Here is a 14,668-nt window from a genome sequence, read left to right as displayed (position 1 = left end):
CGTAGTCATTGGCTGTGCAGTGAGGTGTTCAACAACTGAGTATTCGTGAAGCCTCCTCTGTGAGTGTCTCCTACACTTTTTTTGAGCTTGACTGAAGCAAGATGGAGAGCCAAATTTTAATGGGATGGACAGGCAAAGATGTGGTATGACAGGTCCGTTTCCTTTGGCAGAACAGTTTAACCAGTCCAGTTGTATTTAGTGTGTTAAATGGTGTCCTGCACTTGGAATCATTGGTAATGACATTTTATGCTAATTTTTCATTCTGTTTTTTTTCTTTCCTGAAACCTATTAGCAGTTTTCATAGATTAGTTTTCAAAGACTGAGTTCTGAAGGACTCTTTGGGTCCAATTCTGAAGTTCAGGTTCAGCATGGTAAAATGGGAAAAGTGTGTTTCATGTTTGAGTGGGTCCTTTTCCAGTCAACTTCAAAATGTCTAACATGTAGCCTTAAATTGAATCCTTCAAAGCTATAATTGGAACACATACCAGTTTAGAGGAGAGGAAAAAGTATGTCCAAAATTACTACCTAATACTCTTCAGTAGCAGAGACTGCTAAGAAAAGAAATCTAGGGTAAAAAAAAAGTAGAGCAAGTTTTTTATTTCTGGGTTTACTTCCTTTGGCCACTCAAGTGGTATGTTCACTGATTTTTTTCATGGTAGCCCAAGCACCTCTTCTGTGGTTGGTCAGCAATGTTTGGTTTAATGAGATCACAGATTTAAGTAAAAAAACTTCTTTTGGGGAGAATGCCTGATTAGTCTAAGTCTTCACTGAGAGACTGATGTGGCTGAATAAACACAATTGTTCTTGGTTATTTTTCAGTTGTGTCAGTTTTCTGATTAAGATTCTTCGTTGCTGTGTAGATTTTTGCTGGCAGAGCAGAAGGCTGGCATGTTGGAGTAGCAGCTACTTACACAGTAATAGTGTGCTGATAAATCTTCATCCATGGCCTGGCTTCTAAGGAATGTCTACTCTTTCTTCTTGTAAAGATTCTAGAGCTTTCAGGGAAGATAAAAAACTTTCAGAAAAGGTATTGAAGAGTAATTTTAAATGTCTTGGGACACAGAATTTTAAAAGATGCTTTAAAAATATCTAATCTCTGACTTAAATTTTAACAGGGATTTTATTTTTTAAATTCTGTGATTTTTCAATTAATTGTGTAAATAGTTGAATTTCCAAAACAGTTCCATCATATTCCTTCCTTTAATATTTTCTGACAGATTCACCTTTTTTCTGGTGACCAGTTTGTCTCTTGGCTTCTAGTCAGGAATTAATTTTGAATTGTAAAAAGATCAAATTGCTACAAGCTTTATACCTTCAAAAATTATTTGATGTAAAATTAAATACACTAGCTGTTTTTTCATGAAGTGACTGACAGTTTCTGGCGTGGGAAAAAAAAAAAAGGAAAGCAAAGCAATAAGCACCAAAGTATTTGAAGAAATTTAAGTAATTCACTGAAGTCTGATGCATACCTGCCATACTGAATGTTCTGCTCATTGTTTTCCCTATGCAAACTATGCAGAAAATTGTTATCATTACACTTATAGGTAACTGGGGAAACAAGTGAATTCTTCCACAAAATAATCTTTCTGCCTCAAATTGCATATCACACTCTTCAGATTGCTCTGGATTGGTGTACAGCACAGCAAATAAAATAATCTAAATTTTATTTTCTTTTTTACTTTACTGATGCATTTTCTGTATCTTGATATGATTTTTTTTTTAAATTTGTTAAACTAGAATGAAAATTTACAGTTTGGGCCAGATGAACAACATGTTTTGGAATCACTAGCTTTAAAAGTATAGTCTTGAAATTTCATGTCTGAACAAATCTGCCATTTTTCTTTCTAAGAAATATCTAAGAAAAAAAATAATTTTTAAGAAATAAAATCCAGCAACATTTGAAAAGCATTTATTACAGGATAATGAAAATGTAGCATTTTATTTTGAAAATGACCTTGTTTAAATAATTTCCATGGCCTAAGTGAAAACTTTTTTTTAAGTTTTATTGATTTTTGTTTTTCTAGAATTTTCTCCCATAAGCAAACTTAAAGCATGATCAGTTTGTTCTTTTTTAAAAAAAAGTGCAGATTTTTGAAGCTATTAACAGAATACGACTTTTGTTTCTCTCAATGTATCTTTTCTGTAGTGCTGCTTTTGACCAAATGTGAACTTGAATGTAAATTTTTATGTATTTCAATGAAGTTGAAACCTGGGAAGAAATATGTGCATGACCAATTAAAATCTCCATGATTTGGCCCATATTTGTCTATTTTAGCAGTTACAGACACATATTTAATGGATGGGTGGATACTTACACTTCTTAGGTGGGTTCTTCGGCAGTTTTCTCCTCCTCTTCTGCAGTCTTGAGCCCAACAGCAGCAGATCGTCTTCCATCCTGTTTCTACATTACTTGTTATCTTAAATATTGTTGGTATGGTAGCAAATTAGGAGATTCAGACGTAAGAGCAATGGGGTAGGAGGGGGCATCTGCTTGCAGCGACACAAATTGGTCATAGCTGCTCCCTGCCAGAGTTAGGGATAGTTTGCTTGTTTGAATAGCAAAGGGAAAAAGGCACTGAAAAGGAAAGGGAGAATAGAGCTCTGTGGTGAGAATGCCGCAGTGTGAAACCAGCCTTTGCAAGCCTTTGTTCAAAATGGGCAGTACTGATACCTCTGTGAATTCTCTTGTGATAGGCATCACAGGTCAGCATATAAACCTCTGTAGCTCACCTGAAGTCTGAATTCTAGTTTAAGCTCAGTTTCTGTGGAGATATCAGTACCAGTGCTGAAGACCAAGATGCCACATGGACAAAGATCCAGGATTCTAGTCCTGAAGAAGAGCAATTGCTCTATCAGTCTCCTTGCAAACTGTTCTAGCAGCTTCTCCCTATCAATTTTTTCTTGTTTTTTGAATTTCCAGTCTTGAAAATGTTCTCAAGTTCTAAAGGATCTCCAGAACTCTGCATTTATCATTCTGCCTTTTTAGCTTATCTAAGAGTTTTTTCCTTTTTGTTCACCTCTTCAGTGTAGAACCCAAAATATGCATACTAACTACTTTAGAAATAAACTTTACATGGAAAAATTTATGAGTCTCATGGTTGAAGAAAATCTCATGGTTGTTCTTTTTATACCATGTGTACATTTTAATGGATTAACAATTGAAACAAAGGATTTAAAAGTGTGGTGTTTCTCAAATTTGTGTTGCCAGTGATCTCTGGAAAGACTGAATTAAGAAAAACTGCATCTAAAACAAGTGAGTCTAAGGGGTAAAGGGAAGGATGGATGTAAAGAATCTTCTCTTTAGTGCAATACTGTGTGCGTTAATTAAGTACAAAACAGTTGTTAGCAGCAGAAGTTACCTGCTGAGCACACAGCTTTGTGATGTTGAGAACAGGCTTTTCTGGGAATGTGTGCTTAAAAGCTATACGGGCTTTCTCTATAAATACAGCCTTTTGGCTCTCTAGATAGACTTTTTGTTTGCCTATGGATATAAAACAAAGGAGCACAAGCTTTTGGGAGAAAATTTGCAAAAATTCCATGTATCTCAAAATTTGAAAATGCTAGCATTTTTTTTTTTTCTGTATCTGATCAGTCTTTTCTTTCTAGAGAAAGAAAATTATGCATATGTTTTGATATTTTTTTGTTTGTTTGTTTTTATTGCTAGGCTTTTGTGGAGGGAGATCTGGTGTTTTCTCTGCATTTCAAAAAGTGTTTAGCTGTGCAAAACTGCTGGCTTATTTTTGGTTAGAATTTGGGTGTTTCCTTAGACACGATGAGGTGTGGTACTTTTTGTTTTGTATTTTAAACTATGTGCAGTGCTACTTTTAAAGGAATGGCAAGTAGAACTTGTCAACTTGTTTGAATTCTTTGCCGTTCTTCATTCTACTTGCAATATCATTCTTCATTTTACTTGCAGCAGTAGAACCCACCACATTAAGTGATTGTCATCCATATGTTTTCAAATTATATATCCTAACTCTTCAAGTCTTCACAATTAGTTACATGTGTTATCCTTTCATCAGTTTTTAAACTTGATATGTCCCTTTTCTTGATTTTTCAGCAAGTTCTGCTGTTACTCTGTTGTGCTGGCAGAATTCAGCCAGCTTCTCTATGATAAACACCCTATAGCCCTAGCACACATGATGAATTTTTCTTTATCTGTGCCTTTTTCAAAGCTTTTCTTCTAAAAAACTATTTTGAATATTTTCCACATATACTGAAGGCAGAGAAAAAATGTTCTTCCAAGTTATTTGGCATTTCTTCAATTTTCCCTGATGGATTTTTAATCTACATTAGAAAGTTTTCAGGATTAGAGATTTCTGCACTTGCTCGCATAAGGATAGTTGAATCTATTGGCTGCAATTTACCCAATGTATCCAGAAGTCTCCTCTATAATATTTTTTTCCTCTAATTAGCTGACTTTGCTTTTCTTTAAATCAAATTCTTGCCCATTAGTGATTCATTCTTAATGATGGCTATTTGCCTTTGTAATTTTCTTCCATCTTTAAAAGTGTTTGAAGAATTAATGAACAATTTTATTCCACTCTAGCTTGTGGCTTTGATACATACCTAAAAAATAATCAGAAGCTTTATGGAAATTTGGTATTTCTGAACATTTGAGACTTAGCTTGAAAGATTTAATAATTTCTTACAAAGTACAAAGAAGGTGTCAAGGATGTCTTGAATAAGATTTATTCACTTGATTGTTCAGAGCCTGCATAGGTTCTTGTCTATGAAAAATATGTAGCTAGTTTTGTGATGGTGAATTCACCTGACCTTCAAGTAGTCAAAGATTACTCCTTGAAGTCTGTAATTCTTTTATACTGACACCTGAGTTTCTAGTTCTCTTCTAACTTAAAAGCAGTAAAGAGAGTCAATTTGAAACCCCTTTTTCTGTGTTCATCACTGTTTTCTAGAAGAATTTGCTTATTTCCTCAAAATACTTCAAAAGCAAATGCTACCTGACATTTGAGCGTTGACATGTGCAGACTGAAGAGGGTATAATCTGCAGAAAATTCTATTATTTGACACATTTGTTTGAAGAGTGACCTATTGATAAGGATCCTATCCATTTTAGTTCAGTCTCAGCTGGTAAATTCTGAGTTTACTGTTGGACATTTCAATGTAGGACTTTTAAAATATTTTGCAAGTCAATTTGATTTTCTGAATCATGCAGAAACATTGTAAATGAAGATGGAAAATATGAGCATTGAGAATATAAAACAGCTTCCTGTGGCTTTTTTTTCCACATAGTCTAATCTAGTGCGTATGATTTCTCAAAGAAGCTTGCTGACAATACTAAATTAAATTTTTTTCAGAAAGAATTTTAACTTTAAAAGAAGTCCTATCAGGTAGTGTATTCTACTTACAGCTCAACTGGCACCTGCAAAGTAACTTTAAATAATTTTTGGAAATGTATGAATTCTTGATTATTAGAAATTCTTGACTGCTTGCATGCTTTGTTTCTTAGGCAACCTGTGCCTTGTAAGGCCAGGTGATGCTGCTTTTGGCAAGAAGCCTTCAGGCTGTGTTGAATCCTGTCACAAGACTGAGTACCTAAAACATGTGGAGGTGTTTACAGCTTTTCCTTGCAGACAGCTAATAGTGTACTAATAGCCTAATCTTTGCTACTGTGACACTACTTCACTGCAATATAAATTTTCAGCTTTTAATTTCTTAAAAGGCCATTTAGATCCAATAGGGAGCCTAAAATTACTTAGTTTTAAGCTGTTTCTTCTGAGTAATGGTAAACTTACACAGTCTGTACCTCACATGACAAATTGTTTTTCTTGACGAAATGGAGGTCCTCACCTAAAACACCTGTGTTGATTTGACCTCAATTTTCTCTAAAAGTCCTGTAGTGTTGGGGTTGAAAGACCAGCTAACACAGCTCTTCAGGGAGTTATTAAAGACTGGAGTCAGTTTATAGCTCTGAGATGCTGATCGGTAGGAGTATTGCTGTGCTGAAAAAGCTAAGTGCTGGGTCACCATCTGTGAATCTTCCAAAAAGAAAAACTATGCCAGTGGTTCTAGTCCACTTCAGCCTTCTAGGCTGCTGTGAAGGGTAGCAGAAGGCTCAAATAGGTCTTACTGATGCATTTTCAGCCATTAATTATTTCATGTCAAGGGTTTATGAGCTTAGTGTTTAAATCATCTCTTGCTGCTGTTAACAACAAAAGCTTTTTACTCATGAATTGCTCATTGTCTTCATGCTGCTTCTGATACTCAGTGATGAAAATACTGCCTGTATTCTCAAGCTGGCTGTTTGTCTTAGTCAAGCACCCTCAGTAGCCCTCCCAGAGTGTGCATGTGTAGCAGCTATGGCTTGGAAGAGGAATGTTTGCTCTCAGTCAGCATCTGAGGTGTCAGTAACCCAATCTAAGACTGCAGTTGTTTCAGGAAAAGAAATAACTGTCTTTTGGCTTATAAATCTGCTTTCCAATAAGGGTTGCCTATTCTGCACCTGTCACAAGAGGCAATTCTGCTGTTCAATCTAAGAGGCAAAAGATTTGAATACTAGTGAATCGAACTTACCTTCCAGGACTGTAACAGCCAATAACTTAATGCCCATGCAAACACCTACTTCTCTTTGCTTCAGGATATTATTAATTTCCTTATGTGTTGCAGTTAACCTGGGCTAATGATGTACCCCAAATATTTGAAGCAGTTCTTTAAAAAGATCTATAGTTGTTTTTTTGTTATCGGATTGGCAATATCAAGTAATATATTCTGATTTCTCACTGGACATAATAGAAGTATATTTTAGATTTAAAAGTGGTTGAGAGAATGGGAATGTGTGAAGAATCCCTGAATGAGATGTCTGATTTTAGATAATTTTTATGCAACCTGTAGAACAAGAGAGAAATGAAGTTGTTGCCTCAGACATTTGAAATCTACTTCAAAGTCATAGAACAGACATCTAGTGAATCTCAGCTGGTTATATGACAGCAGTAGTCTTTGTATTTTTATTGTGTTCTTAGTTTCCAAATTTTAGCTATCCTCTTGAGCTCTTGGAATATTTACAGTTATATTCTGATACTGAATAAATATTTCATCTCTTTACTGGATCAATTTATTCCTTTTCTTGCATAGGAAAAAGGATAGTTGTGAAAAAAGAATATAAATCCAAAATCTGTGCATTGAATTGGTCTGAACTTTTATTGCTGGATTATAATATTGTTCATCTGGTCCTTTGAAACCTTGTCCACTGCAGTTTCTTCCTGCAAGCAAGACAGGGCTTTCTTAAAGTCAATCTAAAGAGGTCTGACTATGACTGGGAAAAAGTGTAATTTAAGTGATTTCAAAGGTTTTCATTTGAGATGTTGTGTAAATCATATTTTTGTTCCATTCTCAAAAATGCTATATTGATGGAATTTGGCATGTTTGCAAACTCGTTTGAGAAACCGTTAAGCACTGACATGAGAAATTATAAACTGTTTTGAGAAGTTCAATGACTAGTTGTTCTTGAAAACTATAGGTACCAAAAGAACATTGTCTTTTCAATTAACCTTCTTGCATTAATTGAAAAAACTTGTTTTAAAAGCCAAACTTTTTAAAAAGCAAATTTTTTCATTTCAGAAAGGTTATTTCCATATTATGTAGAAGTATTTAGAACTAATCATAAAAGTTTGGAGGTTAAGTAAAGACTACTTGAGTAAAAAGGTCCTTTCCTACCTGAAGTATTCTGTGATTCTAACTAGGGAGAATCAGAGGTTCAAGTACATAGTCACGTAGTTCCATACAGTTGTAAACAGTTTGACACAATTGTAGTTGGAGTGCATAACTGGTGTTCCATTTTTGGTATTGCTTTTCTATGTGATGAGAGATTTTAACCTCACGAGAGCTTCTACTTTTGTGAGTACAACAATGCATTCTATCAATTTGTAAGAAAGGAGGTATGAAGAAGTAGCTTCTGCCTTTGTGTATGAAGTTCATCCTTGTTTTTCAACTGTAGTCAACTACTTCTATGTTTGTTATTCTGCCTTTATTCCAAGACCCACCATTTTTAGAAACACATTTGATATTTTTTCCCAAATGGCCAATTAAAAAATTGACTTATGAATTAAAAAATGAAATTAAAAGTGTAATCTTCCTACACAGACCGAGAATACAAATTTGTTTCACTGACCTATATTTCTCAGATTTTTATGAAGGCTTGCTTTTAATGAATTGTTTTCATACTGTTCGAACTAGTATGATCTGCTTTCTCTCATCACCTACTCAGAACTTATTGGCTTAAGTGTACTGAACAGATGAATACTAAAACGTTTCAAAATCCATCAAATGAGCATAGCCCCATTAAATATTCTTCTCTTATATTAACTTCTGAGAAGTCTGGCCTCCTCAAACCCGTTAGTATTATTTTTGCCCGTTGCAATTTACTGGATGCGATTGTGTTACTGTGAAAAAGATTAAGAATAACCTGTTTTCCACAGGTGATGGGCTGCCTAATTTGAAAGGGTTTTTATCACGTTCTTTCATAGTACTGAAAGGTAGTGCTTTGCTTATCCTCAAAGTGACCTTTTTACTGATTTTCTGATGGTGATGAACTCTGCAAGCAAGCACTGGAACCAGTTTAGAGCATGGGCCAATAAAAAAAGAAAACAATAATAAAACAAAACACATCACCCCAATAGCAAGCCTAATTGTAGTGTTGGCATCACTTCTGTTTTCAAATAAGGATGTAGCCAATGCAATTGGCCTCACTAATAGTTCAGAGATACAGAATTGTAGACAATGCTCACAACAATTTGCATTGGCTCCATTTTTTAGAATTTTGCTCAAAAATCCATACACATGCCTAATATGTTACCTTACAGTATGCCAGTTTTTCCCCCTCATTACTAAGTAAACTGAGAAGCTGAAAATTCAGTTTTGTGTAGGCCATCAATCTTTCCTTAGATGCTGTTCAGTTAATCATTTTCTGTTTGGTTTAAATTGATATTAATAGCTTAAACATAGCAAATGTTGTGTCAGGATTTTGACGAGCCCTTATTTTGTGCCAGCTTCTGTTTATTCATATCTGAAATTCTGGAAAACAAACTTTACATCAGCTTTGTCTGGTTACGTGCTGCATCCAGTGTAGAATCCTGATTTAGCTGAATAACGGCAATGAAGTCCTTTGTCAAGTCTGCTACAAAGTCGTATTGAAGACTGATCACTAGTATAAACAGAGATAAAGTTGATCCAAAGATAAAAATGACTGAATATATGCTATACTGAGAAAGAGGAAGTTTTCTTTCCCATGCCAGCTGTGTTTGTAGAAGAAGTTTTTAAGTGAAACAATGCTCTTTATATGAGCAGTAATTTTACAGATGACCTTTTCCTATAGTGTCAAATGTATCATGGATTTTGTCACGGGGAAGAAAAATTCACTTGACCTTCAGAAGTAACAAGACTTGAATGTACCCATTTTTCCTCTTTTCACTTTATTCATGATAAAGTACAGCCTTTGTTCCTACTATTTCCAAGGTGCTTTCAATACTCCTTTTTCTTCCATGGTGTAAGGCTTTTGTAATCTATAATCCAATATTTTGAAGGAATGAAAAATACTTGGTTTTGCAAAAAGCTTCAATTCTATTACATTACTCTGTAGGTAAATGCAATTATTAAGCCTATGCATTTGGGGATTATTTCTGTGGTTGCTAGGCTGGTTTATAGATGCAGTTCACTTGCTTTGCTATAAGAACACACTGCTGATTCATTTTGAATTTGCTCTCGGGCTCCAAAGGTTTCCTAGGAAGCAGAGCAGCTTCATAGCATGGTAGTAGTACCCAGCCTATATAGATAATAATTGCAGATTCATAAAATGGTTTGGGTTGGAAGGAACTTCAAAGGTCATATTCTAGTCCAAACCCCTGCCACAGGCAAGGATGCCGCCAGCTAATCAAGTTCCTCAGGGCCTCATCCAACTTGGCCTTTAAGAAGACAAATTTGTACCTTTTAGTTACTGAATTTTTGAGGTTTTAACCTGCCTGTTTTTCTAGCCTTTGGAAGTCCCTTGAATTGGCCACACAGATCCATTTCTGCATGTTGTTTCAGGGTATTGTCTGCATGCTCCAGCCCAGCTGGGTGTCACCGGCAACCTTGCTGAGCATGCTTTCAGTCCTGTCCCTCAGCTTCTCAGTAAAGACACTAACAAGTATCAGCTCTAGTTTTGGCCTCAGAGAGCTGCCACCAGTGGTTGTCTGTCAGCTGGACTCTGGCTGGTCAGAACCCACAAAGCCTGGTGGTCCATCACCCTGATAGCCCACTTCTTTAGATTAAATCTCATTGAGCTCTGAAAAAGTAGTCTAAAAGACTGTCACAGTCTTTGTTGAAGTCAATGTAAACACCATTTACTGCTCTTCTTTTGTTCACCAAACCAATGCTCTCCTTGAACTGAGTTGCCAAATTGTTCAAGTGTGGTATGGCTTTGGTTAATCTGTGCTGCCTGTTCCCCTTTTGGTTTTTGTTTTGTGGTGATCTGTTTGGGGTTGGGTTTGCTTTATTTTGTTTTGTTGTTTGGTTTAGTTTGCAGTTTTGTGTGTTTGTATGTAAGACTTCTTACATAATCTTTGCAAGGACTGAAATGAGACTGACTTTGCAGGCGGTTCTCCAGATTCTCCTTTCCTACTTGATAACTTTTTTCCTAATCTTGAGTATTGGGAAACTCTGGATCACCATTTCAGACCTTTCAGAGATGACAGAAAATGACCCTGCAGTAAGATCAGCCTACTCTTTCAGCACCCTCAGATGCTGCCTTTCTGGTGCCACGGAGTTGCACATGTCCAGGTGGTTTAAGAGATCCATGACCCAGTCTGTCTGTCCTGCAGGTGAAGTTTCATTCTTGCAGACTCTGGCACTAGGCTGCAATAACAAAGGAGGTGGAAAAGGCCCTGAGTACCTTTGCTGTGCCAAGCACTGGATCTGCATTATCCTCAGCCTTTTTTTTTTGCCTTTTTATTTTTTTTTTTTTCTGGTGCTATCCTTAAGGTGCCTTTCTTGTTGCTGCTCTTGCTTTGTTTCAACTTGTCCATCCTGGATTATCTGAGAACCTCCTCACATGCTTGGGAAATGTAACTTGGGTGTATCCATCACCCTTTCAGCAGGATCCTAGGCAGTATAATTGTTCATTAGTTGATCCAAACTAGCAGAAGAGCACATCTGCAGGCTTTCTTTCTGTTGCCACAAGTTGCCAGTTTCCTGAATTTGTCTTTCTCAGCCCCCATATTGGAAGTCTCCACACACTTATCCTTTGAGTGCAATGCTTAGCTCTCTCTTCTATTTTTGCATCACGGGACTCAGACTCGTGGCCCTTCAAGGTCTCTGTGGAGATGCACCCACCTGCCATTCATCCTTGCTCACTTTGCTCCATAGCCTCTTCCACTGAAGAAGCAGTGCTCAGGCAGAGCTTTCCTCCTGTGGTTGAGGCCACCACCACGTCTCCAGCAACAGAGGGAGGAACCAAGACCACAACCCAAGCCCTGGATGGTTGAGCCCTTTTCCCAGAGCTCTGGGTCAGGGCTCCAGTATGCTAAGAGCAGTTGCTTCGTTGGAGTTTCTGGGCCCCTCTGCTTCACTGGGGAAGCAGACAGGGGGAGTGCTGTCATAAAAGCAGTGGTAAAAGTGCAGTGTAATTCATGTGATGGTAGACTCCCCAAGGGAATGAGAGCCTTCATCTAAAGGTACAGGGAAGGGCCTTATCGATGGAAAACAGTGTGTTGAACTTTTGTATCACTGTCTTTTCATCACTTTCCTGAACGCTCAAAGGATTCAAAGGGTTTGCAAAGTGTCTTTTTGACATTTCACTGAGCTGGGAAAAGAATTTTCTGTTAGAGGCAGATATACCACCAGGCTATGCATTCTAAAGCACTTGATATAGTTGGTATTTTTATGGATGGCAGGTCTAGACTGTGGTTCTCCTGTTGTCTTGCTAATTTGAGTACCCCAAAGCACTGTGCTTCTGTGTGTTTCACATTGTTTTATAGCCTAATGTCTCACAGGTCTGAACTTCAAGATGTATGAAATTGAAAAAATTGTTAGTTTTCTTTAAAAACACATATTTTATTAGCATTTGTGTTCTTTAAGTACAAGCAGAGTGCTGTCATGACTTGATTCTTTGCCAAATCATTTCTATGGCGTCCCAGTTTGGACCAAAAGAAACCTACTGTATGAAGAGTTTAAGGGCAGTCATGCACTGTGTCAGACAAATTTTGTCTGTATACTGTATGTTTCTGCCAGTGTTAGATATGCATATCTAGGGCAGAGAATGGGAGAAACTGGACTGATACTTCCTCACTATGCTCTCCTGTGACTTGAAGTTCACAGTCAGGGACTGCCCACAGTACAGGTGAGGACTTGGTATTTAATAGCTGATGAAGAAGAGACTTGCAGCACTGGCAGGAGATGGTGGCAGGCAGTTCCACTGGATGACTACACACTGTAGGGAATACATTCATTTTTTGGGTTTTAATCTCTTGCTGCTAAATTCGCTTGATTTCTGCCAATACAGGAAGGAGTAGTAAAAGGCAACAGTCAATCTCTGTTTGCCATCTCTGTATAGCTTTTGATTTTATAGACCTGCCACTTGATTTAGGTTACATCTTTTCCAGACAGGAAAAATGCTACTTTCATCTTGTAATGAAGCTGTTCTTTGTTGTGTTCATCCTTTTGCACTTCTCACTTGTTCCTTCTAATCCTTCTATATCCTTTTTGAAATGACAAGACTGAATGTTCATGCAGCACTCGAGATGAGAAAGTAGATACTATGTAATGGAATAGTGGTGGTTTGGTTTCTGTTTTCTACATAGTAGTCTGTAATAAATTTACTTTTCTTTCACTGCTCCTGATAGTTTTACAGAATTTCATAGCACAGCTCCCAAGATCCAGAGTTCGGGTCTGTCCTCCTGTCTATTTAAACAAAAAAACTTGACCAAAAAAACAGCCAAAAACCCTCAACCAAGCAACCCCTGGGATTTTTTTCATAATGTATGTCACTTAATGTTTAATTGTGGTAATTTCATCTGCTACTTTATCATCAAATTGTTAGCTACAGATGCTTTTACAGTTCTTAATTACATATAGTCATCCCTGTAGACCAAAGCTAAATAGATGCAACCTGAGATCTCAAACAAATTTCATTCTTGGCATTTGATGTGCACCCATGCAAGAGGCAGAGGGCTGTACACCCCTCTAGCCTTGTACAAGTGGGAACCCACAGGCTCCTATGTTGCTTTGCCATCCAGACCTGTGTGACTTCAGTGTAAAGGGGTGCAGGGAGATAGCAATGTGTCTGCTGCCAGTAAGAAGAATTAGAAAAGGGATGTCATGGTGTTTTCCCTCAAGAAGGGTGGGGGGAGAGTCAGGGTCAAATTACAGCAATGAAATACTAAAGGAAGTGTAGTCTTAACAATGCAGGCTTTTAATGAGGTTTCTGCATAGTCATAGCTAATGTGCTTTAACCCCAGCTGTCATCCAAGCCCCAGGTACAGCCACTCACTCATTCCCCACCTCCCCAATGGGATGGAGGAGAGAATGGGAGGAATAAAAATGAAAAATGAGTTGAATTAAAGAAAAGCTGCACAAACAAGTAAAACAAAACAAGGAGTTCATTCACCATTTCCCATGGGCATGCAGATGTTCAGCCAGTCCCAGGAAAGCAAGGGTCCATCACATGCAATGATGGCTAGGGAAGACAAAACCCATCACTCAAAACATCCCCTCCTTTTTTCTTGGCCCATCTTTTATATGCTGAGCTCTATATGATTCCATATGGTATGGAGTATCTTTTGAGTGAGTTGAGGTTAGCTGTCCCTGTTGTGTCCCCTCCCAGCCTCTTGTGTACCCTCACCCTCCTCTCTGCTGGGGTGGGGTGAAGAGCAGAAAAGGCCTCAGCACTGTGTAAGCACTGATCAGCAGTGGCAAAAACATCCCTGAATTATCAGTGCTGTTTCCAGCACAAATCCAAAACATGGCCTCTACTGGTTGCAGTGAAGGAAATTAACTCTATCTCAGTTCAAACCACCACAAAGGCTTGTGATTAAAGTTCTCCTTTTCAATAAATTCTTTAGTTTTCACTGAAAGAATGTAAGAAAAAATTTTGTGTAATTTTTTAAAATCCTTTTTTAAAAATTCTTTGAAGTCTCCTTATTTTACTCCCTTCATTTTCTGTGTGAAGAGTGTCTACAATTCTGGTTTTAACTGGTAAGCCATTCCCACTGGTAAACATTTCAGGAGTACTTTGAGTTGAAAAAACCAGTGGTGGTTAAAAAAAATAATTATAAATGAAACCCCTCCATATTTTAGTGTGAGGAAGCTCAAAGATGTTCTTGATTCTGTCCTACCAGTCATGGAAATATGCAGTCTTTGTAATAAAATCTGTAATTTGAATAGGGCAAAAGAGAATTTCAAAGGTTGGCATTCAAAAATTGTGATGTATACACATTAAAAAATGTATAAAGGTTTGCTCTATAATCAAACATTAAGTTAACAAAGGCAGTTTAAGTGTCAGGATTGCTAACTTAAGCTTTGAATACCTAGTAAATTATCATGTCAGCTTATTGGTACTTTTTTAACCTTGCCTACAGTTTAATTTTACCAAAAGGGAGGTTTATTTTTGGTTTGCTGAAAGTAAACCATTTGTCTTTGTGATGAATGTACAGTATGCCATTAGAACCTGTGTAAAATC

At 37.1% G+C, this 14,668-nt stretch overlaps 1 protein-coding gene across 2 annotated transcripts in view; it reads left to right on the top strand.

Annotated features, from left to right (window-relative positions):
* GALNT1 (polypeptide N-acetylgalactosaminyltransferase 1) overlaps positions 1-14,668 on the top strand; it is an 86,593-nt gene that overhangs the window by 26,853 nt on the left and 45,072 nt on the right. The gene's annotated exons all lie outside the window — the stretch shown is intronic.

The sequence above is a fragment of the Poecile atricapillus genome, chromosome 2 (genome assembly GCF_030490865.1).
Source record: "Poecile atricapillus isolate bPoeAtr1 chromosome 2, bPoeAtr1.hap1, whole genome shotgun sequence".
In the NCBI taxonomy this organism is placed as follows: domain Eukaryota; kingdom Metazoa; phylum Chordata; class Aves; order Passeriformes; family Paridae; genus Poecile; species Poecile atricapillus.
This window is presented reverse-complemented; position numbering and strand designations above follow the sequence as displayed.